Source organism: Cornus florida, unplaced genomic scaffold (genome assembly GCF_030987335.1).
Source record: "Cornus florida cultivar Cherokee Brave unplaced genomic scaffold, ASM3098733v1 CherokeeBrave_3.0.0_Hap2_Chr01, whole genome shotgun sequence".
In the NCBI taxonomy this organism is placed as follows: domain Eukaryota; kingdom Viridiplantae; phylum Streptophyta; class Magnoliopsida; order Cornales; family Cornaceae; genus Cornus; species Cornus florida.
The window spans coordinates 21,716,933-21,741,417 of record NW_026775571.1 but is presented as its reverse complement, the minus strand read 5'-3'; the positions used below and the strand labels follow the sequence as shown (position 1 = coordinate 21,741,417).

General features: G+C 37.2%; 1 long non-coding RNA gene across 1 annotated transcript; it reads right to left on the bottom strand.

The window, feature by feature from the left end:
- Nucleotides 1–1,181: 1,181 nt before the first annotated feature.
- LOC132315147 (uncharacterized) lies at nucleotides 1,182–22,539 on the bottom strand. Its single transcript, XR_009483747.1, has 4 exons — nucleotides 22,312–22,539; nucleotides 22,051–22,170; nucleotides 21,857–21,935; nucleotides 1,182–1,448 (listed from the first exon to the last, which is right to left on the bottom strand). It is a non-coding gene; the product is annotated as an uncharacterized LOC132315147 (long non-coding RNA).
- Between the last annotated feature and the right edge of the window lie 1,946 nt (nucleotides 22,540–24,485).

Genomic DNA, 24,485 nt, shown 5'->3' with positions numbered 1-24,485 from the left:
ATGACGAAGAAAAACGAGTACTTAAAGCAAAAAGGGTAAACTGGTAATTACTAGGAAGAAGCAGGTACAACCGACCACAACGTTGGAAAGACCGTGAAAAATTAGTCAAGTTCAAAAAAAAGTTCACTTGATTTGGAGTCCGGACGAGGGAGAAATGAGGGTTTGAAGTTGAGACGTCGCGGCGGCCCGACGAAGGCCATGGCGCACACGGCGCCCACGCACGAGCCCACCGGCGCGCATGCCGGCGCCCAAAGACGTGGCTGGTGGCAGCCCTTGGCTGCTGCTACATTTTTTTTTTGATCTGCCCAGAACTGAGGCTTGAAACGGAGGTCAAGACGATTTTTTCTGGAAAAACAAGAAGAAGAGAACCCCCCTAAAATCGAGTTTTCTACCCGACCTTGTGGACGGAATTGAAAAAAACTCACTGTGAAATCCCCAAAATGCCCCTAGATCAGAATTGAACAAGAGGGTTAAAAGTTGCTACAGTGACTGTCTGCAACTGAGAGCAAAAACGGGCTAGAAGATCAATTTTTCTGGAAAAACACAAAGAAGAAACCCCCCTCAAAATTGAATTTTCTACGTGAATCATGAGAGAATTAAAAAAAAACGTAATATAGAATGCCCGAAATGCCCTTCCGTGAAATCTGGTCATGGAGGTCCAAAAAGCTGCTAAGTTGGAAAACTGAGAGCTGAACTTCGTAAGCGATTTCTAATATCAAGACGACATTTTCTGGAAAAACACAGAAAAGAAACCCCCCTAAAATCATGTTTTCTATTCAACCATGTTGAAAGAAGAAAATAAAACCATAGTGAAAGGTCCATAATGCCCCTAGATCAGAATATGCAAAAAAAATACGAAATGAATTCACAAGAGGCTCAAAACACAAACGATAAGGTTTTGCCCAGAAACGACCATGCACGCAAACGTAACTTACCTATTTGGACGTGCTACAATGGTCCATGACTTAAATATACCACCGATACAAAATCCAACCCCCCAACAGGCAAAAAGGCAAATATGGAACTTGAAATGAAAACTCGAAATCCAAAAATACAAAACGGGATCAAATGACCGTATGGCCCTTGGCCACACTTCATACAAGATTAATAAGACCCTGTAAAAGAATGAAAATGGAATTCCCACACCCGATGCAACCATAGTGAAGCAATGACTTGCGATTTTTCAAGGTTTTCATAATATTTCATTAAGTTAAAAAGTTGTATAGAATACAATACACATGTCATTGGCCTCCAGCCTCATCTCATACATGTCAAATACATTGATAGGAGTACACTTATGTACACATTACATACATGGAATCAAATATACATATTTTGACATATAAGTCTACAAAATGACATTTCATGCTAACATTTGCATGAAATGGAAACTTGAAAGCTACACGACATCCAAGGAATGCTAGGCATCATGAACCAAGTCTTCATACCTGAAATATGCCCCAGTATCGTAGAGGTGAGTAACATAAAGCTACTCGTAGGAGATGAGCATGCATCGACCTAGCATTTTACAAATTTATCACCTTAAGGTGAAACATGTTAAATAGGCTCATGCCACCTAACGTCTATGTCCAAGTGAGACTCGGGGAGCATCCTAAGCTACCTTAGAGTCTAAGCAACAAGAATCATGATATACATATGTGTATGAAATGAATCATGGTTGGGATAATCCAAAGAACACGACAAGAGGAATGCTTGAGCATAGATTAACATGAATTGCATTTTCAATACAATTGAACTAGGTCTAGAGTAATCCATACAACATGACAAAAGCATATTTGAATACAAGTTAACAAGAATCACATTATCCATGCAATTCAACAACAAAAGAGCATGTTATACAATACAACAAGGTTTAAGTTCTCAAAGCCATCAACTTAGAATCTAAAGCACAAAATAACAGTAGTGGTTCATGCTACCTAACGTCTATGTTATTAATGAATCAATAGGATCAATCCTAAGCATTATTAGAACGTCAAAACACGATTTTCAATATCGATGCAATTTAACCAACATTAAACTTCCAATACAACGTATAAAGCACAATTTCGCAAAGTTAACATCCTGTAACTTAAAATGGAACGACAAATAAGAAACAACAAGTTACAACATCATCTAGTTATCAACTTGAAAATGAAATGCGAAATCAAACAAAGTGGATACTCGGACGTCACGCTGGATCAGACCGACAACATAGTTACTTTAGGGTTACTAGCCTATGGGTAACCTCCCTATGTGCGCACTAGACTATATATAGAGGGACTATCCCCCGTACTAGAACCATGTCCTAGCCATAGTCAGACAATGACATCCCCAAGTTTCCAAAATCAACAAGTTGTGCAACAACGCATATATCAACAGGAATATGCAAGATAATCAACTATCTACTAAGCACAACCAAATTTGGAAACCTATACAATACATACTCTAAATCCACAACTAATATGATATGATGAATCTTGAATCTTTAGTATGCGATTCGTTACACGCTATGCATGAAAGATGTTAAACACGAAGTGTGCAAATCATTACACATGGCAACAATATATTCAATAAGGAAAACATATTCTCATGAATACAAACATAGCAACTATGTTATCCAATGTTTAAAACATAACCAAATGAATATACAACAAGTCCAAGTCCATGATTTGAATATAGAAACCACTTCTAAAACACAATTAGATCATGGAGCAAATTGATAGAATTTAAATAGATAAACACAATTAAATTCTCTAGATTCTGATTCAATTCCAAATAACCTCAATTTAATACATGTTAAAGGACATGGCGTGGTCATCACCTATATCCATTCTAAAACTCAATTAGGTTGTTGGAACAACAAAGTAGAACTTTAATTAAATCATGCCAATTTAATTACCAAGGTTCTAAAGCAACTTCAAATGGTCCACAATTAATATATATTAGTAAACAAGTCATGGCCAATACAAATATCAAGTTAAAATCTTAATTAAGCTAATGGGACCACAAAATAGATTTTAATTAATTCTTTTAATTAAAATCTTTAGATTTTTAAACTTAACCAAATGCTCTCAATTTAACATATCTTAGAGAACATGCCAAGGACGAATGTAATATCACTTTACAAGCTTATTTCATTCAATTTAAGACCATGTGAACTAAACTTTCACTAAAGTTCAATATAAAATAAAAGTTGCAATTCTCATGCAATAAATCCCAATTTAATACATGTAAACAATTATACCAAAACTTAATTTTCTAGAATGCCACAATACAATTCCAAGTTGTATATCACCATGAGGATTAAATCTTAAACATGGAATTTAATTAAATAAAAGGTTTCAAAACCTAACCGAATATTCTAAATCAAATATATGTGAAGCTATATGGCATGTAAATCAAGAATATCAAGTCGGAATTTAAATAGAGTGAATAGTGCACTCGGGGTAAATTAATTAATCAAATTAATTAATAATTACTAATTTTCAAAACACCTCCAATCACCTTCAAATTCAACTATGTTGGAGAGCATGCTAAGGCCTAACGTAATATGCTAACACATATTGATTTTAAGCTAGTTAAGGCCATGCGAATTAATCTTTCACCTAAGATAAATATTAAATAAAATCTTTAATACTTATTCAAATGTTACAATTTTAATACACGACAATGAGCATATCAAGGGGCAATATAAAATCATGCTACATGTTTAAACCAAGTCATGAGTAACCGGAAAAATTAGATCTCGTACAAGAAAAACAAATAATAAAATCTCTAGATTTCATATTTAATCATGCAAACAAGTATTATAAGCATCACAAGCATGCTATATAACAAGAATTTAAACCTAGAACATCTCCTACCTCAATTTGAGATAAAAATCTCAAATGCCATTAAAATGGAACGGCTCTGAATCCGACGAAACTACTAGGTTTTGTCGGGGACAACGCCGTGAACATAACCCCCATGAAAGCCCCATCAAAATCATAACTTGACCTCAAAACCAAACTCAAGAAATGGTTAAAACTGAATTCTAATAAGGGGGAAAGGTAGAGCACGGCGAGGGGAACAACAAACGTTAAGGCCGAAGACTTTCCATCAAGGAAAAGTGAACCAAAAGAGGAGAGAGAAGATGGCAGCACCCCTTGGGCTGCCATGGGAGCTCCAGGTCGTGCATGAAGAGGGGAGAAGATGAAAAATGAAATATCTCACCCCCCTTTTATAGAAATCTCAAAAAGTGCCTCGAACGGGCCCCGTCGGGTCCGAAAAAGTAAAATTTGAGTAGACACGCTCAAATGGCAAAACTTTATGAACAAAAAGATTCAAAATGATAAAATATGAATAAAGGAAGAAACGGCGTCAAAAACTAAGTCCCGAGCAGAAAGTTATGCCCAAAACAAGTTTGGCGCAAACTAGGGCCAAAAACCCTGAAACTGGAAAACATCGACCAGGAGGAAATTCCAAGAGTACACAACTCGATGAATGTGAAAATGAATCCCGTACGAGGATCCAGTTTCAAAACAAGACATTTTGCAATAACTTTCATTAATTGCATAATGGCCCATCCAAAAAGTGCAAACTGCACTTATGGCGCAGAATAAAAATATCTTCCAAAAATATTTTCTTAAAATCTGAAATAAAATATCTTCAAAAGATATTTACGAAAAACACCCCAAGAAAAGAAAATAATTTCAAAGAACTTTGCATCCATGCCCCTATGGACACCGGGAGCAACCAGAGTACTTTCTTGCAAAAGTAAAGATACGTATTTCGTGGAAACCACTCAAGATGGAGATACATGAAGTCAAAAACCAACTTCGAACACAAGAAGTGTGGTTACGCCAACAAAGTGTCAAACGGGGAAAAGACAAAATAGGGAAAATGACGAAAAGTGAATAGTGTCGAAAAACAAAAACTGCGAAAATGACTCGATCCTCAAAGGAAGTTGTCAATTCACATGAAAGAGTCTCAGAAACCAATTCTGAGCACTCGAGATGACACTAAGCGACATGAAATAGAGCTCAAAAAAGAAAATTAAACGAAAAAAATTCATTTATAAAATTTCAAGAAAAAGGAAAGGAAGGCAAATAACTGGGTCGTTACAGTATGTGGAACAGGCAAGCAAATAGTTGCTTCTAAATACATGGTGTGGAGACAAGTTGATTACCAAGGAGTTTATAAGAGAACTTGTGTAAATCAATATGGTAGATTTGGTATAGAAGGAGGAATTCCCAGGTTAGAACATAATCTAAAAAATAAAAATAAAAAAATGGGATGGTTGTGGAGCATTTCGTTTTGCCTTATGTGTTTTGCTCTACGGAATACTTAGAAACATGGGATTTTCAATGGATTGGTTGGTGATACACATATACAGTAGACCTCAGGATATTTCTTCAATGTTGGGCAATACTGCCATTTTTCATGAGAGTGATGTGCTTGTGACACTAGATATTGGTAGACTCGGATTTCTAGCCAATCTTTTTGTCCTGGACATGCACACTTATGACGTGATACTTGGGATGCATTGGTTATCACTACCATGTTCAAGTTATTTGTTTTGGATGGGTCTATTGTGGTTACCATACATAGTCAGGATGTTTACTTCATTGTTATGCCACGTTTTAACGGGGACACTATCACCTATTTGTTTCGGATAGAGTAAGAGACGGATGAGGGGATTACTGTATCATTGGATAGCATACCAATTGTACAGGATTTTTTGGATGTATTTTAGGAGACTCCAGGGTTGCCACCTAGTCGTAGGATCGACTTTGTTATAGACTTAGCTCTAGGCACTGCGCCTATTGCTAGAACACCGTATAGGATGACACTAGTGGAAATGCGTGAGTTGAGAGATCAGATTCAGCAGTTACTCAGCTAGGATTTTATTCGCAGGAGTACTTCACCCTGGGGAGCACCGGTGTTGTTTGTGAAGAAGAAGGAAGGGTCACTTCGGTTTTGTATAGATTATCGGGAGTTGAACAAGGTTACTATTCGTAACAAGTACCCTTTACCCATGATTTATGATCTTTTTAATCAGTTAAAGGGAGCTACGTACTTCTCTAAGATTGATTTGCAGTTTGGACATCATCAACTTCGAGTTCGGGAGCAGGATGTTCCGAGGACAGCATTTCTCACTAGATATGGATCTTACGAGTTTCTGGTGATGCCGTTCGGGTTAACTAATGCACCAGCGGTTTTCATGGATTTAATGAACAGAGTCTTCAGGGCTTACTTGGATTAATTTGTCATTGTCTTCATCGACGACATTTTAATTTACTCGCGGTCAGAGGACGATTATGCTATAAATCTTTAAATAGTGTTGCAGACGCTTCGTGAGCACCAGTTGTATGCCAAGTTCGAGAAATGTGAATTTTAGCAGCGGGAGGTGAAAATTCTGGGTCACGTGGGGTCAGAAAGGGGAATTTCGGTGGATTCAGCCAAGGTTTTAGTAGTGGTGGAGTGGGGACAGCTTTCTTCACCTACCGAGATTCAGAGTTTCCTCGGATTGGCAGGATATTATAGGAGGTTCATCCAGGGGTTCTCAAAGACAGTGAGACCACTCACTCATCTGACTAAGAAGGGTTTACAGATTGTGTGGTGTAACGACCCGGTCATTTGCCTTCCTTTCCTTTTTCCTGAAATTTTATGAATGAATTTTTTTCGTTTAATTTTCCTTTCTGAGCTCTGTTTCGGGTCACTTAGTGTCATCTTGAGTGCTCAGAATTGGTTTCTGAGACTCTTTCATGTGATTGACTACTTCCATTGAGGACCGAGTCATTTTCACATTTTTCGTTTTTTGATACTATGCGCTATTTCGTCCTTTTCCTTATTTCGTCTTATCTCCGTTTGTCAGTTTTTGGCACAACCTCACTTTTCAAGCTTGGAGTTGGTTTTTGACTTCACGTATCCTTATCGTGAGTGGTTTCCACGAAATATGTTTCTTTACTTTTGCAAGAAAGTACTTTGGTTGCTCCCGGTGCCCATAGGGGCATGGATGCAAAGTTCTTTGAAATTATTTTCTTTTCTTGGGGTGTTTTTCGTAAATACCTTTTGAAAATATTTTATTTTAGGGGTTTTTAAGAAAATATTTTTGGAAGATATTTTCATTCTGGGCCATAAGTGCAGTTTTCACTTTTTGGAGGAGCCATTGTGCAATTAATGAAAGTTATTGCAAAATGTCTTGTTTTGAGCCTGGATCCTCGTACGGGATTCATTTTCACATTTTGTCGAGTTGTATACTCTTGAAATTTCCTCCTAATCGATGTTTTCCAGTTTCAGGGTTTCTGGCCCCGGTTTTCGCCAAACTTGTTTTGGGCATAACATTCTGGTCGGGACTCGGTTTTTGGCGTCGTTTCTTCCGTTGTTCATATTTTATCATTTTGAATCTTTTTTGTTCACAAAGTTTTGCCATTTGAGCGCGTTCGCTCAAATTTTACTTTTTCGAACCCGGCGGGGCCCGTTCAGGGCACTTTTTGAGATTTCTATAAAAGGGGGGTGAGATATTTCATTTTTCATCTTCTCCCTTCTTCATGCACGACCTAGAGCTCCCATGGCAGCCCAAGGGGTGCTGCCATCTTCTCTCTCCTCTTTTGGTTCACTTTTCCTTGATGGAAAGTCTTCGGCCTTAACGTTTGTTGTTCCCCTCGCCATGCTCTACCTTTCCCCCTTATTAGAATTCAGTTTTGACCATTTCTTGAGTTTGGTTTTGAGGTCAAGTTATGATTTTCATGGGGCTTCTTGCGAATTCTTGTTCACGGTGTTGTCCCCGACAAAACCTCGCGGTATCGTCGAATTCGGAGCACTTTTATTTTGGTGGGCCTTTGGGATTTTCATCTCAAATTGAGATTGGAGATGTTCTAGGTTTAAATTCTTGTTATATAGCATGCTTGTGATGCTTATACTACTTGCTTGCATGATTAAATATAAAATCTAGAGATTTTATTATTTATTTTTCTTGTACGGGATCTAATTTTTCCGGTTGCTCATGACTTGGTTTAAACATGTAGCATGATTTTATATTGCCCCTTGATATGATCATTGTCGTGTATTAAAATTGGAATATTTGAATAAGTATTAAAGATTTTATTTAATATTTATCTTAGGTGAAAGATTAATTCACATAACCTTAACTAGCTTAAAATCAATATGTATTAGCATATTAAATTAGGCCTTAGCATGCTTTCCAACATAGTTGAATTTGAAAATGATTGGAGGTGTTTTGAAAATTAGTAATTATTAATTAATTTAATTTGCCCCGAGTGCACTATTCACTCTATTTGAATTCCGACTTGATATTCTTGATTTATATGCCATATAGTTTCACATATAATTGATTTAGAATATTCGGTTAGGTTTTGAAATCTTTTGTTTAATTAAATTCCTGTTTAAGATTTAATCCTCATGGTGATATACAACTTGGGATTGTATTGTGGCATGCTAGAAAATTAAGCTTAGGTATAGTTTTTCACATATATTAAATTGGGATTAATTGCATGAGAATTGCAACTTTTAATTGATATTTAACTTTAGTGAAAGGTTAAGTCACATGGTCTTAAATTGAATGAAATAAACTTGTAATGTGATATTTCACTAGTCCTTGGCATGTTCTCTAAGATATGTTAAATTGAGAGCATTTGGTTAAGTTTGAAAATCTAAGGATTTTAATTAAAAGAATTAATTAAAATCTATTTAATGGTCCCCTTAGCTTAATTAAGTTTTTAACTTGATAATTGTATTGATCAAGACTTGTTACTAGCATATATTAATTTGGGACTATTAGAAGTTGTTTTAGAACCTTGGTAATTAAATTAGCATGATTTAATTAAAGTTCTACTTTGTTGTTCCAACAACCTAATTGAGTTTTAGAATGGATATAGGTGATGACCATGCCATGTCCTTTAACATGTATTAAATTGAGGTTAATTGAAATTGAAACGGAAATCTAGAGAATTTAATTGTGTTTATCTATTTAAATTCTATCAATTTGCTCCATGATCTAGTTGTGTTTTAGAAGTGGTTTCTATATTCAAATCATGGACTTAGACTTGTTGTATATTCATTTGGTTATGTTTTGAACATTGGATAACATAGTTGCTATGTTTGTACTCATGAGAATATGTTTTTCTTATTGAATATATTGTTGCCTTGTGTAATGATTCGCACACTTCGTATTTAACATCATTCATACATAGCGTGTAACAAATCACACACTGAAGATTCGACATTCATCACATCATATTAGTTGTGGACTTATAGTATGTATTGTATAGGTTTCCAAATTTGGTTGTGCTTGGCAAATAGTTGATTGCATATTCCTGTTGATATATGCGCTGTTGCACAACTTGTTAATTTTGGAAACTTAGGAATGTCGTTGTTTGACTATGGCTAGGACGTGGTTCTAGTACGGGGGATAGTCCCTCTATATGGTCTAGTGCGCACATAGGGAGGTTACCCATGGGCTAGTAACCCTAGAGTAACTATGTTGTCGGTCTGATCCGGCGTGACGTCCGAGTATTCACTTTGTTTGATTTCATATTTCATTTTCAAGTTGATAACTAGATGATGTTGTAACTTGTTGTTTTTTATTTTTCGTTCCATTTTAAGTTACAGGATGTTAACTTTGCGAAATTGTGCTTTATGCGTTGTATTGGAGGTTCCAATGTTGGTTAAATTGCATCGATATTGAAAATTGTGTTTTGACGTTCTAACATAGCTTAGGAATGATCCTATTGATTCATTTAGAACTTAGATGTTAGGTGGCATGACCCACTACTGTTATTTTGTGCTTCAGATTCTAAGTTGATGGTTTTGAGAACTTATACCTTGTTGCATTGTATAACATGCGCTTTTGTTGTTGAATTGCATGGATAATGTAATTCTTGTTAACTTGTATTCAAATATGCTTTTGTCATGTTGTATGGATTCCTCTAGACTTTGTTCAATTACATTGATAATGTGATCCGTGGTAACTATAAACTCGTTGTATTAATCGGATTACTCCAACTTTTATTTGTTTCATTCATGCATTTTTATCATGATTCTTGTTGCTTTGTATAACATGTTTCTATGTTGTTGAAATGCATAGATGATGTGATTTATGCTAGAAACACTCTAAGGTAGGTTAGGATGCTCCTTGAGTCTCACTTGGACATAGACGTTAGGTGGCATGAGCCCCTTTAACATGTTTCACCTTAAGGTGATAAATTTGTAAAATGCTAGGTCGATGCATGCTCATCTCCTACGAGTAGCTTTATGTTACTCACCCCTACGATACTGGGGCATATTTCAGGTACACAGACTTGGTTCGTGAAGCCTAACATTCCTTGGATGTCGTGTAGCTTTCAAGTTTCCATTTCATGCAAATGTTAGCATGAAATGTCATTTTGTAGACTTACATGTCAAAATATGTATATTTGATTCCATGTATGTAATATGTACTTAAGTACACTCCTTTCAATGTATTTGATATGTATGAGATGTGGCCGGAGGCCAATGACATGTATATTGTATTCTATGCAACTTTTTAACTTCATGAAATGTTATGAAAAACTTAAAAAATCGCAAGCCATTGCTTCACCACGGTTGCATCGGGTGTGGGAATTCCATTTTCATTCTTTTATAGAGTCTTATTAATCTTGTATGAAGTGTGGCCAAGGGCCAAATGGTCATTTGATCCCGTTTTGCATTTTTGGATTCCATGTTTTCCATTCCAAGTCCATTTTTGCCTTTTTGCCCGTTGGGGGGCCGAATTTTGCATCGACTATAAATTTAAGGCATGGACCATTGTAGCGTGTCTAAATAGGTAAGTTACGTTTGCGTGCATAGTCGTTTCCGGGCAAAACCTCATCGTTTGTGTTTTGAGCCTCTTGTCAATTCATTTCGCATTTTTTTTGCATATTCTGATCTAGGGGCATTATGGACCTTTCACATCAGTTTTATTTTCTTCTTTTGACATGGTTGAATAGAAAACATGATTTTAGGGGGGGTTTCTTCTTCGTGTTTTTCTAGAAAAACTCGTCTTGACCTCCGTTTCAAGCCTCCGTTCTGGGCAGATTAAAAAAAATGTAGCAGCAGCCAAGGGCTGCCACCAGCCATGTCTTTGGGTGTCGGCATGCACGCCGGTGGGCTCGCGCATGGGCGCTGTGTGTGCCATGGCCCCTCGTTTGGCCGCCGCGATGTCAATTCTTCTTTTGGGCTTTTCTCCTTCGTCCGGACTCCGATTCAAGTGAATTTTTTTTTGAACTTGACTAATTTTTTGCTGTCTTTCCAACGGTGTGCTATGTTGCACCCGGTTCTTCCTAGATAATTACCAGTTTACCCTTTTTACTTTAAGTGCCCGTTTTTCTTCGTCATGCCGTTTCTCCTTCGTTCGGACTCCGAATCATGCGATTCTTGAGTCCATCTTGATTAGTGTTTCGTTGTCCTTCCAGTGGTGTGCTCAGTGGCACCCGAATCTACAGTTTTTAGAAATGACTATTTTGCCCCTAGGGGCTTAGTTGTCATATTTTCAATCGTTTGCTTCCGCATCAGTTCTTGTTGAGTTCCATGACTTCATGGAAGGTCACTTTGACTTCTTAGAATCTTATTTTCTATTTTCGCTTCCGCATTCAGATCTGTTATCAGATCATCCTTACGGTTCATCACAGGACACGCTGGCCTAAAAACTAGTGTCGTCACATGTGGGATGAACATTGTCAGAAAGCTTTTGATGAGCTGAAGAGTAAGTTGACCTCTGTACCGATTTTGTCTACGTCACACAGTGGGATAGAGTATCTTGTCTACACAGATGCTTTGTTGCAGGGTCTTGGATGTGTTCTGATGTAGGAAGAGAGACCGATTTCGTATGGATCTTGGAAGCTTAAGTCTCACGAGCTTAATTATCGAACACATTATTTGGAGTTGGCAGTTGTAGTCTTTGCGTTACGTATTTGGAGGCATTATCTATTGGGTGAGTCCTTCTGATTATTCAGCGATCACAAGAGTCTACAGTATTTGTTCACTCAGAAGGAGTTGAATATGAGACAACACAGGTGGTTGGAGTTTGTAAAAAAGACTTTCACTTTTCTATATAGTACCATCCAGGGAAAGCGAATGTGGCGGCGGATGCACTCAGTCGCCGACCTGTTGGTAGTCTTTCTGCTCTATTCAATACTGAGTGGAATGCTTTGAGGACAGTGGTTGAGTTGTTAGATGCTTTCATGGCTTGCATGGTAGTTACACCTTCTATCATTCACAAGGTTTTGAAGGCAGAACTCACGAATCAAAAGTGCATTGACAAAGTTGCAGAGATAGCTTTCGGAGAGGTTCCATTCAACTATGTTGGGGCTGATGGAGGGTTGCGATATAAGGGACAGTTAGTGGTACCTTCTGCTGATCAGTTGAGGAAGGATGTGATGACTGAGACTCACCACTCTGAGTTTTCTGTTCATTCAGGAGGCGACAAGATGTATCAGGATATGAAGCGGCAATTTTGGTAGGTAGGTGTGAAAAGGGATATTGCTCTTTTTGTTTCGTAATGTAATACTTGTCAGATGGTCAAGATTGATCATCAAAGGCTGCCAAGAGCTATACAGTCACTGCCGATACCGAAGTGGAAATGCAAGAGCATTTTTATGGATTTTGTGGAAGGGTTACTAAATTCCTTTAAGGATTACAATTCCATTTGGATTATTGTGGACAGATTGACGAAATCTACTCACTTCTTGCCTATTCACATTGACTTCACTTTAGAGAAGTTGGCAAGACTTTACATTACAGAGATTGTAAAGTTGCATGGCATTCCATTGTCTATTATATCAGACAGGGATTCGAGCTTTGTGTCAGGATTTTGGAAGAGTTTGCAGCGGGCTTTGGGTACAGAGTTGTATCGTAGCACTGCTTACCATCCTTAGACTGATGGACAGACTGAGAGGGTGAATCAGATCATGGAAGATGTGCTTCGGTTGTGTGTTCTTGATTTCAAGGGCCACTGGGAGGATTATTTGCCACTTGTGGAGTTTGCATATAACAATAGTTTCCAGAAGACTATTGGTATGGCACCATTTGGGGCATTATATGGTTGACCATATCGATATCCTGTTTATTGGATGAAGGTTGGAGAGAGTAGATTCTTAGGTCCAGAGTTCATTAAGGAAGATTGCTCTCATTTGGGATCGCACGCGCACTGCTCAGAGTAGGCAAACGAGTTATGCTGATCGTCGCACTCGTGCTTTGGGATTTCAGGTTGGGGATCAGGTTGGGTATCACCTATGAAAGGTATTATGCACTTTGGGAAGAAAGGGAAGTTGTCACCGCGGTTTGTTGGTCCGTTCATGATTACGGATCAAGTTGGAACTATAGCTTATCGGTTGGCACTTCCGGATAATTAGGATCGAGTGCACAATGTGTTTCATGTTTCCATGTTGTGAAAATTTCTGTGAGATGAGGATCAATATCAGCATATCGATGTTAGGGAGATTGAGTTGCAGCCAGATGCAACTTATTTGGAGTCAACGTGTCGCATTGTCGATCGTCGGAATCAAATCCTTCGTAATAAGGTTATTTCTTTGCTTCGTGTTCAGTGGAGTCATCACAATGAGGCTGACTCCACTTAGGAATGGGAGGATGTCATTCGCTCGCAGTTTCCTGAATTATGGGAAGAAGGTCAGAGCGAATTCCAAGGACAGAATTCCTTTTATTAGGGGGAAAGAATGTAATACCCCTAATTTTAAAAGGATAGTCCTGGTATTTTATTTAATTGTTTAATTGCATTTTTAATTTATTTATTTGGCCATTTGGTTTATTGTTTTAGTTATTGTTAATTAGTTAAGGTAATTGCAGTATTTATTTATTTATTTATTTGTTTTATTTAATTGTTATTATTTATTTGTGTATTGGTTTACTTATTTTCTTCCATTGGTGTATGCTTATGTGGAAAACGAATTGAGTATATTAATTATTTTATTTGAATTAACTGGTATGTTTAATTAAATTAGTTTTGTTTACTGCAATTGTTTAACTAGGGTTCTTTTAGAAGTCATGGTTGCTAGCTGATGTAGATTTTCAATAAGGTTTTCTATGGGCCGACTAGGATTCATGGTAGGGTTTGGATTGAACTTAGGTTTTGTATAAACCTATAAATGTAAGTATTAAGTTCTGCCTAGGGTTTTAGAAAACCCTATTCACGACAGTGGAGGCAGAGAAGGAACAGAGGAGGATTACGGTAGTTCGCCGGAGAAACTTAAGAAGACGACGTTGGGATTTTGAACCGAATCTCAAAGGTAAGTTCTAATCCTAGCTCTTTTCCCTTGGCTCATGTTCTTTGCATGTCTAATACAACTCCAGGAAGATAATAATGATTTAAAATTAAACAACATTTTCACGTCTCTGTGTTTTAATACTGCTCGTACTCGTAAGATTTTGTACTATTTGTTTTGAGGTTTTCTTATATAATCTTTAATTGAATGCATGTAAATTAATGTATATAGGGTTTTAATTAAATTGGAAAACATGGGAATACAATAGAATTAATCTGGATTAAAGGGTTGAATGCTTTAAACTGTGAGTGTTCAAGAATAAACAATTGTTTCGTTCTAAGTTTTTGTTGCATAGTTATGTTCTAATGGATGACAGTGATTGAATAAAGAATTTAATTGCCTCTTGATCATGTTGGAACCTAATTTAAACCTCTAAGAACCATAGGAATGGAGGTCAGTTCATCAGAAACTCACCAAAATTGAAAACGATGAAGAATAGGAAGAGAGACGGCTCATTTTTTGAAAGAGCAGGCTCTTCTAGACAAAGAGCAAGCTCCATGGAATCATGGAGCAGGCTCTAGGGTCTTAGATCAGGCACCAAGCTTAGTAGAGCCGGCTCCAAGCTTAAAAGACCAGGCTCCCTCTTTGAGGGAGCAAGCTCTTTCGTCGGGTTTCCCTTTTTTCATTTTTCGGTGACTGTATTGGCTACGATGCTTGGAATTTGGAGTTTTCAGATTCTGTTAGTAGCTATAGTAGAGTGTTTAGAGATGTTCTAAGTCTTGTTAAACTTTTAGAGAGTAGGGTAATACAAAAAAATAAATCAACTGGAGTTTACACTTGAACCGTAGACAATGTTTAAATAAGCTAGTTTACTATTCTTGGTTGTAAAGGATTTTAAATTTTCTTAACTTGGAATAGAAATTCTCCATGATATATTATGGATAATATATTTCAATAATCTCAAATAAGCATGCGAATTTGCGGACAACTACTGGTTTTGATTTTTGTATTTGCATAGTAGATAATTTTAATAAATTAGATTATTATTTCTAGAATGAAAGGATTTTAAATTGCTCAATCTTAGTTCCAGTATTGTAAAACTAAGCATGTGAAATTACATATCCTTCCATGTTTACTTTGATTTAATTGATTTACATCTATGGCCTGTATTATCAATTATTGGATTTTGCGGAGTAATGTTGAATAAGCCTGTTAATATACAAAATGTTATCATGCTTAATATGAAATAGTTGACGCTTATGTTTAATATTTCTATTATCAATTGTGGAAATTATGGAACTGTTGATGTTTACATTTATTGACTGTATTATCAACTGCTGGATATTTGGATTGTATGCACCGGTATGAGACGATGGCATACTAGGTTTGGATTAGCTCATATTGCCAAGTCCTACCTATTTTGGAATAAGGGTACGGATTATAATAAATAGAGTCCTCCTTATATGTTAGTCTGTGCGGCTGATTACGCTGAACGACTAACTGGATTTTTTACGGATGGATAGGAATAGACTTTAAATATATTTTTATAGTACCGTGATTTGAGCTTGACTCTCAGAGTCGACGGTTAGGGAGCGTATTTGCAGTAGGACGCATAGCTGGCTATGTTGGTTGAGGTATACCCTGTTAGGCTTAGGTAGTCATGCCCACTCAGGTGCATTTTGCATGTTGCCTTCTATTCAGGTTGAGACCCGCGTCGTAGTCCAGTGAGAGTCAATAGTGTGGATATATATATATATATATATATATATATATATCTATATATATACGGATTATATAGCTATTGTTGAGTTGGTTAGAAAGTATATACGTATGAAGTCTCTACTTGAATTGTAGTAGGATAGAACTTGTTCGTAGGCTGACCCACTCCTATTTTTCAAGTGTACGTCAGTTCCAGGCTTGAGCTTGTTCATTCTGAGCAGAGATAGTTACTCATTCTTCCGACGATGTAGGATCTCTCTTTATGACTTAGTTATGGATTTTTTTTAATTTTGCAGTTTAGCTGCGATTTTCTTATTTAGGGGTCCACTAGATGGATTCCCGAGTTGTTAAACAATTGAAGGTTTTGGATTTTAAGTATTTAATTTTAAAGGATTTTATTTTAGATTTCATTCATCTTAAATTTTATTTCTTAAATTTCATTTTTGTATTCCGTGTTCGTTTTAAAATATTAATTGTCTAATATTTCCCTCGGGTTTGGGCCTGGGCGTGATCAACCCATGTCTCGGATCCGAGGGGTATCACAGTTGGTATCAGAGCACCCTAGGTTCAAGTGTCTCTAGGATGTTTCGTATTAAGACTTCCGCGTAGCGTTTTCTCTTAATTAGAGCTTAAGTTTAGGATTCATCGTATTCCTTTACGGTTTATTTAGAAAGTACTGATGTCGAGTTTATTCTGTAATTTCAAAATGTTTGGCACTAGCAAGAGGATGTGGTTCACAATGATAGCAAAGAAGGACCTAAGGAAGAAGAAGGTTACTCCGATGATTCCACTACGAAGGCCGACCAAGAAGGCAGAGTTGGAGACTAAGGAATTGATTCCAATGGGTGTTACTTTGGAGTAAAAGTCAAGGAAGGTTTCTGCGGCGCGAGATTGGCCACCATACTGTGGACATAACACAACTTCAGTGGTGCTCGAAGCTGAGCCAAGCAGAGAGGAAAACCCCAAAGAAGATCAGGATGGAGGAGATACCGGAGGGTCCAAGATGGAGGGTACCAGAGTTCTAGTCTGATTGCTCTTTTAAGAGTACTTTTAAATACTAATAATGGAGAAGGTATTAGTAAGTGTAGTACGGATTTAATCACGTACACTAGGATTATGTTAAATAATATTTTACGATTATTCGTTTGACAGTTTATAGTTTGGAAAATTTCTTAATAAAGTGAACTAGCGGTTTTGGATATCTTTATGGTGTTATGTGATAGCATTTTTTAAATATATATGGTTTTATTAAACTATATTGGGATGATTATGTTGCGTTAATAGATGATTATCCTAGTGGAGTGATTGGGGTATGTGGAACAGGCAAGCAAATAGTTGCTTGTAAATACATGGTGTGGAGACAGGTTGATTACCAAGGAGTTTATAAGAGAACTTGTGTAAATCAATATGGTAGATTTGGTATAAAAGGAGGAATTCCCAGGTTAGAACATAATCTAGAAAATAAAATAATAAAAAATAAAAAATGGGATGATTGTGAAGCATTTAGTTTTACCTTATATGTTTTGCTCTACGGAGTACTTAGAAACATGGGATTTTCATGGATTGGTTGGTGACACACATATGCAGTAGACCTCAGGATATTTCTACACTGTTGGGCAATACTGCCATTTTTCATGAGAGTGATGTGCCTATGACACTAGATATTGGTAGACTCAGATTTCTAGCTAGGATGTTTACGTCATTGTTATGCCACGTTTTAACGGGGACACTAGCACCTATTTGTTTCGGATAAAGTAGGAGACGGAGGAGGGGATTACTGTATCATTGGATAGCATACCAATTGTACAGGATTTTCCGGATGTATTTCAGGAGACTCCAGGGTTGCCACCTTGTCGCAGGATCGACTTTGTTATAGACTTAGCCCCAGGCACTGCTCCTATTGCTAGAACACCATATAGGATGACACCAGTGGAGATACGTGAGTTGAGAGATCGGATTCAACAGTTACTCAGCCAGGGTTTTATTCGCAAGAGTACTTCACCCTAGGGAGCACTCGTGTTGTTTGTGAAGAAGAAGGATGGGTCACTTCGTTTGTGTATAGATTATCGGGAGTTGAACAAGGTTACTATTCATAACAAGTACCCTTTACCCAGGATTTGTGATCTTTTTGATCAGTTAAAGGGAGCTACGTACTTCTCTAAGATTGATCTACAGTTTGGACATCATCAACTTTGGGTTCGGGAGTAGGATGTTCCGAGGACAGCGTTTCTCACTAGATATGGATCTTACGAGTTTTGGGTGATGCCGTTCAGGTTGACTAATGCACCAGCGGTTTTCATGGATTTAATGAACAGAGTCTTCAGGGCTTGCTTGGATCAATTTGTCATTGTCTTCATAGACAACATTTTGATTTACTCGTGGTCAGAGGACGATCATGCTATAAATCTTCAAATAGTCTTACAGACGCTTTGTGAGCCCTAATTGTATGCCAAGTTCAAGAAATGTGAATTTTGGTAGTGGGAGGTGAAATTTCTGGGTCACGTGGGGTCAGAAAAGTGAATTTCGGTGGATTCAGCCAAGGTTTCAGCAGTGGTGGAGTGGGGACAACCTACTTTACTGAGATTCGGAGTTTCATTGGATTGGCAGGATATTACTGGAGGTTCATCTAGGGGTTCTCAAAGACAGCGAGACCACTCACTCATCTGACTAAGAAGGGTGTACGGATTGTGTGGGATGAACATTGTCAAAAGCTTTTGATGAGCTGAAGACTAAGTTGACCTCTGTACCAATTTTGTCTACCTCACACAGCAGGATAGAGTATCTTGTCTACACAGATGCTTCGTTGTAGGGTCTTGGATGTGTTTTGATATAGGAGGAGCGACCGATTTTGTATGGATCTTGGAAGCTTAAGTCTCACGAGCTTAATTATCAAACACATTATTCAGAGTTGGCAGTTGTAGTCTTTGCCTTACGTATTTGGAGGCATTATCTGTTGGGTGAGTCCTTCTGATTATTCAGCGATCACACGAGTCTGCAGTATTTGTTCACTCAGAGGGAGCTAAATATGAGACAACACAGGTGGTTGGAGTTTGTAAAAGACTATCACTTTTCTATACAGTACCATCCAGGGAAAGCGAATGTGGTGGCAGATGCACTCAGTCGCCAACCTGTTGGTAGTCTCTCTGCTCTATTCACTACTAAGTGGAATGCTTTAAGGATAGTGGATGAGTTGTCGGATGCTTTCATGGCTTGCATGGTAGTTACACCTTCTATCATTCACAAGGTTCTGAAGGTAGAACTCACGAATCAGCAGTGCATTGACAAAGTTGCAGAGATAGCTTCTGGAGAGGTTCCATTCAACTATGTTGGGGATGATGGAGGGTTGCGATATAAGGGACGGTTAGTGGTACCTTCTGCTGATGAGTTGAGGAAGGATGTGATGACTGAGACTCACCACTCTGAGTTTTCTGTTCATCCCAGAGGCGACAAGATGTATCAGGATATGAAGCGGCAGTTTTGGTAGGCAGGTATGAAGAGGGACATTGCTCTTTTTGTTTCGCAGTGTAATACTTGTTAGATGGTTAAGATTGATCATCAGAGGCCGCTAGGAGCTCTATAGTCACTACCGATGCCAGAGTGGAAATGGGAGAGCATTTTTATAGATTTTGTGGAAGGGTTGCCAAATTCCTTCAAGGATCACAATTCCATTTTGGTTATTGTGGACAGATTGATGAAATCTGCTCACTTCTTTCCTATTCGCACTGACTTCACTTCAGAGCAGTTGGTGAGACTTTACATTACAGAGATTGTAAAGTTGCATGGCATTCTATTGTCTATTATATCGGATAGGGATTCGAGCTTTGTGTCAGGATTTTGGAAGAGTTTCCAGCAGGCTTTGGGTACAGAGTTGCATCTTAACACTGCTTATCATCCTCAGACTGATGGACAAACTGAGAGGGTGAATCAGATCATGGAAGATGTGCTTTGGTCGTGTGTTCTTGATTTCAAGGGCCACTAGGAGGATTATTTGCCACTTGTAGAGTTTGCATATAACAATAGTTACCAGAAGACTATTAGTATAGCACCATTTAGGGCATTATATGGTCGACCATGTCGATCTCCTGTTTATTGGATGAAGGTTGGAGAGAGCAGATTCTTAGGTCCAGAGTTCATTAAGGAAGATTGCTCTTATTTGGGATCGCATGCGCACTGCCCAGAGTAGGCAAAAGAGTTATGCCGATCGTCGCACTCGTGCTTTGGCATTTCAGGTTGGGGATCAGGTTCTACTTAAAGTATCGCCTATGAAAGGTGTTATACGATTTGGGAAGAAAGGGAAGTTGTCACCGTGGTTTGTCGGTCCAACCATGATTACGGATTAAGTTGGAGCTGTAGCATATCGGTTGGCACTTTCGGATAAATTTGGATCGAGTGCACAACGTGTTTCATGTTTTCATGTTGCGAAAATTTCTATGAGATGAGGATCGATATCAGCATATCGATGTTAAGGAGATTAAGTTGCAGCCGGATGCAACTTATTTGGAGTCACCGTGTCGTATTGTCGACCATCGGAATCAAATCCTTCATAATAAGGTTATTTATTTGGTTCGTGTTTAGTGAAGTCATCACAATGAGGCTGAGTCCACTTGGGAACGGGGGGATGTCATTTGCTCGCAGTTTCCTGAATTATGGGAAGAAAGTCAGAGCGAATTTCGAGGACGGAATTCCTTTTATTAGGGGGAAAGAGTGTAATACCCCTAATTTTAAAAGGATAGTCCTGGTATTTTATTTAATTGTTTAATTGCATTTTTAATTTATTTCTTTGGACATTTGGTTTATTGTTTTAGTTATTGTTAATTAGTTATTATTTATTTGGCCATTTGCGTTATTGTTTTAGTTATTGTTAATTAGTTAAGGTAATTGCAGTATCTATTTATTTATTTATTTGTTTTATTTAATTGTTATTATTTATTTGTGTATTGGTTTACTTATTTTCTTCCATTGGTGTATGCTTATGTGGAAAATGAATTGAGTGTATTATTTATTTTATTTTAATTAACTGGTATGTTTAATTGAATTAGTTTTGTTTATTTCAATTGTTTAATTAGGGTTCTTTTAGAAGTTACGGTTGTTAGCCGACGTAGATTTTCAATAAGGTTTTCTATGGGCTGACTAGGATTCATGGTAGGGTTTGGATTGAACTTAGGTTTTGTATAACCTATAAAGTTTTGTGGGAGGCTGGTAGCTCAAGAGTTGTTTATATGGTTTTCTCAGCCTGGAAGGCTTAAGGTTATGCCTAGGCTTGTCACCTGCAAATTCTCTTCTTGAATGTTGCAAGGAGGCTGCGGTAGTAAGACAGATTGTCAGGCTTGCCAACTGATGCTTTTATGTCTGATACAGAGTGTTTAGTAGAAGTGAAATAAGCACACCTTTGAGCATGTGGAGATCTATGTTCATAGGCTTAAGAAAGCTATGTCGGATAATTTCCATTTCAGGATATTTGGAGGATTTCTGAACTCTTCAAACCTTTTTTTATGACTTTTTAGGAATTTGAGTTGTATAGGAGTCTATTTTATCAACTCCTACATACTTTGAAAAAGAATAGTACTATTCATGCCCCTGATCTCTTTTTGCATCATTATTAGTAAACCAGTAAGTTTTACAACAATCCAGAGCTTCAAGAACTAAAAATTTGCTCCCAGTTTACAAAATATGATGTTTAAGAAATTCAAAAGAGAAACATGTTCATATACTTAACAAATTCCAAGAAATGAAATGTTAACATATACAAAACCCATCAATAGAATTATTCTTTTACCTAGAAACCAATAATTTAGACCATTCAGATTAGTTTAAGTTCAGGCTTCCTATGCATAATAACAAAATAACACAATAGGCATCTCTAAAAGCAGAAACAACACAATAGATGTTAAACAACATACCTATCGTTTAGAAAAGCTATGGTAAGAGCTGTCAATCTGGCAACAACAATGGCTAGCGGCCTCCTAAGAAATCCCAATCCTGCAATTGCCAAAGCACACTCATACTAACACAAACACATGCATATAAATTGAACACACCTTCGCGTCTTTCTACCATATGTATAAATACAGAGAGAAATAGATTGCAAACAAACCTAACAGTAGCGGTCGTCTGCAAATCGCCGAACACACCTTCGCGTCTCTAATACAGGATTCCAGACCTAGGGTTTCTTCTTTAGGGGTTAGGGTTTGTTCCTATGGCCAACTGAAAGAGGCTAGATGGAAAGAGGGAAAAACATTTTCACAGGTTAGGGCTTCGAGAAAGAGTAATGAACAAACGATCTATCTATCGAAATCAAGAAACCGGCTATAAACAAGACTTCTATCTAAACCATTGTACCTAAAGACCCACTTACCTTCTTGATCGGTGTGGAACGATAGTTGAGATCGACAATAATAGGTCACATCAACACAGAAAGGAAGCCCCCGGCACCCATACATTAAGGTGAGCCTCATTGCTTTTCGTTCTGTATCACCAGATGATGGGGGGAGAAACTCCGATTTTAGCTTCGATCAACAAAGACGAATCCCAATCGACCAGATCTGATCTTCATCTTCGATCTGACCAGCAGTGTGTGTGTTTTTTTCTGTATGGGTGTGTGGATTTGTCTACTGATTATATATATATATATATTTTAAAATTTTTTTGAACAAGGTAAGCATTGAAAATTTCGCTTTCTACCACGGTTCATGCTGAACCGTGGTAGAAAGAGTTAATATAAATCTAATATAAATTCTTTTTTACCACGGTTACTCATGAACCGTGGTAAAAAGACTATTTTTTACTACGGTTATCCATTAACCGTGGTAGAAGACCCTCTCTTTATCACGGTTACTCATGAACTGTGGTAGAAAGATCATTTTCTACCACGGTTACCCATTAACCGTGGTAGAAGACCATTTCTAACACGGTTTTAAAATAACCGTGTTAAAAAATATACTTTCTATCATGGTTATTTTAAAACCGTAGTAGAAAGGGTCTTCTACCACGGTTTTTTAAAAACCGTGGTAAAAAGTGCGGGGTAAAAAACTATTTTTCTTGTAGTACAGGCCTGACACCTATTTTGGTAAGTTTGAAAACTTATACCAAGTTTGGAAAGTGTCCTAACCTAAAAATTCATCTTCCTAATGTGTTATTCTTTCTTTTTTTGTAGATCTCAGTATATTGAACCTGAACAACTTTCCAATTCCACAGCCAATTTCGATCTTGAATTTTGAACCTGAAGTTACAACTCGATTGGACTTGTTTTGACAATGAAATTAGCCAATTACAAAATATATATCTCACAAGTATAATGTGCGCTTAATGAATTTATAAAAAATATAGGGTAATTCAAATCAAATGGGAAGGAATTCAAGTTCAAGTTGAAGTTGCACTTATTAAAGAGCTAGAAAAAAGAAAGTTTGAAGATGCAAGGGTCGTGGTTGTGCTTTTTGAATTTCCTTGGCCGATGTGAAAACTTTTAGTACATTTGGATGGGTTCACTTTTTTTGTGGAAATTTCTTGTGGTTGTGTTCACTACTTTTGTGAAAACTTCTTTTGGTTGTATTTACTTCTTTTGTGAAAACTTCTTTAGCAGCTTTATTTATTATGATATAAACTCTTATTCTTTTTAGTTACCTAAATCTATTAGTACATGACATTTGGATGGTATTTTAATATTGGCAATTAAGGTTGATATCTTAAAGTACTATTGGTTGTACATGGTACTTGTCTTATTTATAAATAGGTTAAATTTATAACTAAATGGGTTTTATAGGGGAATGAAAAAGTCCAAAGGAAAAAAAAAAAAATCTGGGTAAGCACCGGCATTTATTAAAAGAGTGCTGGTAATGACTAAATATAAGTGTTTTACCTGCACTCAATAATGAGCGTTGGTAATGACTTATTTCAGCACTTATTACGAGCGTTGGTAATGACTTATTTCCAGCATTCATTAATTAACGCTGGTAATGACTTTTTACCAGCGTTCATGAAAAAGCCCTGGAAATAAGTCATTACCAGCACACATTAAGGAGCGCGGGTAATGACTTAATCCTAAAAGGAACCTTAATCCTGGCACTCTCTAAATAGCTTTGGTAAAGGCCTAACGATGCAAGCAACACCAGCGGTCAACTATGAACGCTGGGGAAATGTTGGTAATTCAATTACCATCATTTTTCTTGACTTTCACCAGTGTTTCTGAGCACTGGTGAAAACCATTACTGTTGTAGTGATAAAAATATAGTTTTCTCACTTAGGGTTGTGTGGCATTTTTCATTAAAATTCTGATTTTTATTGAGAGCCTTTTTGTGATATTTTTTAAGAACACACACAAAGTATATACACACGAGTGAATTAGGGTGTTTTTCAATTTCCTGATTGAGTTCAAGTCTATTAAAGATTGCATCTTCAACAATCAAAGAAGAAAGATCTTATTTCTTCTACAACAAATTTAGATTTGAAGAAGAAGATTTTTCGATCACACTTTGAAAGGATCAAGGCAGTTGAGGAGTGTTGTTGATTTACCAACAATCCTTCTACAAGTTT